The sequence below is a fragment of the Carlito syrichta genome, unplaced genomic scaffold, assembly GCF_000164805.1.
Source record: "Carlito syrichta isolate Samal-C Ts95f unplaced genomic scaffold, Tarsius_syrichta-2.0.1 Scaffold315397, whole genome shotgun sequence".
NCBI classification, from domain to species: Eukaryota; Metazoa; Chordata; class Mammalia; order Primates; family Tarsiidae; genus Carlito; species Carlito syrichta.
In genome coordinates, this window is record NW_007259493.1 from 118295 (window position 1) to 123260 (window position 4966).

At 50.3% G+C, this 4966-nt stretch overlaps 1 protein-coding gene across 1 annotated transcript in view; it reads right to left on the reverse strand.

Moving 5' to 3' along the window:
- FGD1 (FYVE, RhoGEF and PH domain containing 1) overlaps positions 1 to 4960 on the reverse strand; it is a 44451-nt gene extending 39491 nt beyond the window's left edge. Inside the window, exon 1 of the mRNA XM_021706253.1 lies at positions 4722 to 4960. The gene's annotated coding sequence lies outside the window, so the exon portion shown is untranslated. The remainder of the gene's footprint in view (positions 1 to 4721) is intronic.
- Between the last annotated feature and the right edge of the window lie 6 nt (positions 4961 to 4966).

The window sequence follows — 4966 nt, forward strand, 5'->3', positions numbered from 1 at the left end:
CCCTACCCCCCCCCAGGCCTCTCAAATTCAACTTGTCTCAAACACAATTCACTATCTTCCACCAAACCTCTTCCTTCTCTTGTATGTAGATATCCCCACCCTCATCCACTCGACAACTGTTGTTGGTTTCAGAAAACAACCTGGAGTCATCCGGGACTTTGCCCTCTGCCTCAGCCTCTACAACCAAGCTACTATCAAGGTCTGTCCGTGATAGCACCTAAATATCTCTCAGATCTCACCCTCCCCACCTGCCATTGCTCTAACCCAGGCTATCATCACCCTACTGGGAAGACTGCAACACTCACTTGCCTGTCTGCTTTCTTCCACTTTTGTACCCCTTCCATCCATTTTCCCCATGCATCTAAGAGGAGCTTCCAGATACCCACATCTGAGCACATCATTACAGTTATAATAAACCCATCAAGGGTTTCCTTTTGCCCTCAGGAGTAAAGTTTCTTCACCAGCCTTATCACTGACACCTCCCAGTACTGGCCCAGTTCCCTAGTGCCTCACATCTCAATGCCTTTGTTCCCACTGAACCTCTTACCTGAACTGCCCTCCATGTTACTCTCTAGCTCTACAACCCTTGCTTGACACCTCTCTAGAGTCCTTCCTTGGGGCCAGACCCTGCACTGGGCACTGATGATGCCAGGGTTTCTTCTGTCCAGAGTCTCAGAACTGCAACTGCCTTCTGACTCGGACTACAAAATGGCAGCTACTCACAAGAACTGAAAATACAGGATAAACTGAGGAAGCCAGTGTTTGTATGTATGTGGGTGAGAGATTGACTTACTCCCTTTCTCTTAGATTCCATGCCTCCCTTCAGGCTTGGGAGTGAGTTGAGGGAAGCTCACTTGGGGTCCTGGGGAAAGGACCTTAGAGGAAGAGGCTGAGGCATTCTTCTGGTTCCAGTGATGCTGACTCACTACAGGACCATAGCTAAATCACTGCTTCTCTGAGCCTCTACCACCCCAACTAGAAAATAGGCTTGACCAGTGGTTCCCACTCTAGGCTGTGCATCAGAAACACCTAAGGAGCCTTTGAAAATAGATTCCTGGGTTCCAACCCCAAGATTCTAGAGCCCAGAGTGAGAGCTGGAGTCTCACTCTGTCACCCAGACTGGAGTGCAGTGGCCGCTCCCGGCCACCGCAGCCTTGACCTGCTGGGCTCCGGCGATCCTTCCGCCTCAGCCTTCCAAGTAGCCAGAATTACAGGCATGCGCTACCACGCCCGGCTGATTTTTTGATTTGTTGTAGAGATGAGGTCTTGCTGCCCAGGCGGGTCTCGAACCCACGGGCTCAGGCAATCCACTCACCTCAGCCTCCCAAAGGCACGGGATTACAGGTTGAGCCACCGAGCCCGACTGGGAATCTCATATTTTTTAAAGGTCAACAAGGGATTTTGATGCTCACTTGGTTTGGGAAACTCAGAACCAGTGTCTAGTGACTTTTCCATCTCTAATTTTAACTCTTTAAGTCTCTGAAGATGTCCCTGCCTTCTAATCAGGACCCAGCCTCTCCCATTGCTCCCCCTTAGCTGGTTCAGTTTTCCTCCATTACCCATGAAATGGCTCTAACATCAGGTGTAACACCTTTGACTGAGCTAGGGTCAGGCAGCAAGATTCTCCTAACCCCAAGCATCTGGAAGGACACTCTAGACCTCAACCCCGAGGAATAGAGTAGGTTTCTCCCCAGATCCCTACAAACAAACCTATACTTGGGAACCCCTTTCTGACTCTCTAAAACCCCTCTCTGGCATTTCACTGGGTTATCCCAGTGACCTAATGAGGCCATAGGTTTAATCAACCTGGAAAATGGGCATAATAACAACTCCCTTTCCCCACCAAGAATCAGACAGGATAACTCAAAGAGAAAGCACTTTGAAACAATTCAGTGCTCTTCCCATGGATAAGATATAATTATTATTTTTAAAGGTCTTCCCCCACCCCCAGGATGGGCCACCGGGTCCTAAGGATGGTGATTCAATAAAGGTCTCAGTAGTCTGAGGGAGGAAGTCAGCAGGCACACAGAAATCTTAACATGTAGACTAAAATGTTTCAACCCTTTAATTGAACCTCAGGAAATCCTCTCTCTCTCTTATACACACCCTACAACCACTAACCCTGCCCTCTTAGGGCCAATTATAGGCAACTCCTGTGGAGAGAGAAGCAAGTCACTTGTGCCTACCCCTGGGCCGGCTAGGCAGTGGGCGAGGCCGGCCTCTCACAACCCATGCTGCTGTGAATCACATGGCCCAGTGCCTGCCTTGTCAGGGCCTGAGTGAGTAATTCCTTTGCCTCCTCTTCAGAAGGGTTTTCTCTCTTACTTTTTAACTTAACTTTTATTTTTTTAAAAAACTTTTGGTTGCTAAGGATTATACCATGCTACAGGCTTTATCACCAGTATCTCATAGCCTCCTTATGGTATTCTCTAGATGAGGAAACTGACTGAGGCTCAGAGAAGGGAAGTCACTCACCCAGGGTCACAAAGTGCATTAGTTAGACATGGTTGGATAGGAGGTCAGGTTCTTCCCTGAAATCCTTTTTACTCCCAGTCCTCATCTTGGATTTTTTTTTTTAAAAGACATCCACCATGCAATTACAGAGGCAAGGACTTCACTTGAGAAAAGGATCTGGGAACTCTGAGTAGCTTTTATGGGGGGAGGAGGGGAGTGGCTTAGGAAGGGTATCATAATTTGTAATTTGAAAGGATTGGTAGATTGGGAAGGCATACTCAGAATCACTACCATGTATTGATTAGAGAAGCCAGAGACCTGATTAACACTGCCCAGGTACTAACTGCCAGACCAAGAGTATCTGGAGGGCAGGAATTCAGGGTCCTTCTCTTAGACAACAGTTACTGATATGTTTCTTTAGCATGTGTTCAGGTATTTATTCAATGAGATTTATTAAGCACCTACTGTGCGCTAGGCACTACATTAGCTACGGTGGATACAACAGTGAGCAAAACAGATATAAGCCCCTTGCCCTCCTGGAGCTCACAGGCAATAAGCTAGTAGACACAATAAGATAACTTCAGACTGTACTAAGTGCAATGATGAAAGCACACTGGCAGCTGCGATGGAGACTCACAAGTGGCCCTACCTAAAGTGGTCAGGGAAGGAGGTCTCTTGGAGGAGTTGACATTTGAGCTGAGACCTGAAAGATGAGGAGCAAGCCATAGAAGGCTGGGGGGAAGCTCCTGGGCAGAAGAAAAAGCCAAGGCAAAAGCCCTGAGGTGGGAGTGTTTGTGGTATGTTTTGGCACTTTAAAGAAGGCCTGCACTAAGTAGTAGTGAGTAGACCGCTTTACAGTCTGTCAAGGGGGATATGGAAAGCCAGTAGAAGTAACATGCATGGTAGGACATTAAGGGCCTATTGTCAGTTAGTTATCTCCAGCCCATACTGACGGAGCCCCCTGAAATCTCCCAGAGGTTCCATGATTAGCTGAAGGTCATGGAAAGCAGCAAGGGGCACATCCTGCCCATGCTTTATGCTTAACTACTGCTACCTGGTGTTTAGCCACAGTCCCCAAAACCAGTGGAGCCTGGTATGTGATCCCTGGGAGCTCTCAGAGGCTCAAGAATTCCTTCACTTCCAGTGGAAGGCAGGGAAGATGTGCGCTGCTCTTCTTCCAGGTCTCCTGGGCTCAGGCCCACATGAGAATGTCCCCAGATGGGGAAGGTCCTGCTGAGCTCCTCAGACACTCAGGTGTGTGCAGCACAAAGGCCTTTCCAGGCAGTGGTCTGTGGCCCCAGCCTAACCTAGAGCTGCTCCGCCTCTTTAAACCCAAGAAACCATCCTAGTTTCTCCTAACAAACAACCTCGTGGCCCCCGCAGCTCCCCAACTCTGCTACAACTGGCTTCTGGCCCTGCTGACCTTTCTGCTGTCTCCCTACCTAGCAGGCCTTCTAGTCCTCTCCTCCAGACTGACTCTCAAGGCCCATCTCTTCCACCCTTCTCTCTCATAAGCACCTTCTAATCCCCCCTTCCCTTGTCCTCCCGCCACACACACTGGGCAAAACCCCAACCTTGGATCAACCCACCATCCTTTTTTTTTTCCACTCACACTCCAAGGCTGCTGAATAGTACAGGAGAAAATCGCATAAGCAGAAGGCTTGGCATTACTTCTATGGTCTCCAGCCTCAATTTGGGGAAGCAGAAAGACCACAGACTTTGGACACAAATAGATTTGGTTGAATCCTGAATCCTGGCTTTGAATCTTGGCTACATACTAGCTGTGTGACCTTGGGCAAGTTACTTAACTTCTCGGAACCTCAGTTTCCTTCTCTATAAAATGGGGCAAATGGTATTTACTTCACAGAGGGCTCCTGAAGCTGAAATAAGAACGAACCCATGTATAGCACCTAGTCCAGTGCCTGGCACAATGCAGGCACTTGGCAAATGGAAGACTCTTCTTTCCTCCCATTCCCTCAACTAAATCCTAGTCCCCCCAACCGAATCCCCATGGCTGCCTTGCAATCCTGCCCCTTTTTCTTGGAGTGCTCCCTCTTCCATTAGCCTCAGTAGACAGAAGAGTAGGGGGTCAGAGACGTTGAGGGGCACAAGGGACAGAGAAAGGCAATGAGGACAGAGGTTGAAAGGACTGGACGGAAGGCCGAGGGACAAGGGGTGGGCGTGGGGGTTGAGGGGACTGGAGAACAAGAACCCGCGCCCAGTACCAGGCCCGTGGCCCTAGCTCCCATGCTCTCTCGATCACTCACCAGGCCGAGGCTGTGAGCCCTCCAGGTGGTAGGAGAAGCGTAGGGCCCGGTGGTGCTGTGGACTGGGGCCGCAGGGCAAGACCCGGGGGCCTGGCGCACCGCCCAGGTTGGCGTCCGAGGGTCCGACAAACTGGGGATCCAGAGGAACGCCAAGAGCCGAGCCTGAGCCCCTGCGCACCGGCAGTCCGGATTCCGAGGCTCCAGGGTCCGAGTCGGCACAGGCCGGCGGAGAGGCGCTGGGGGGG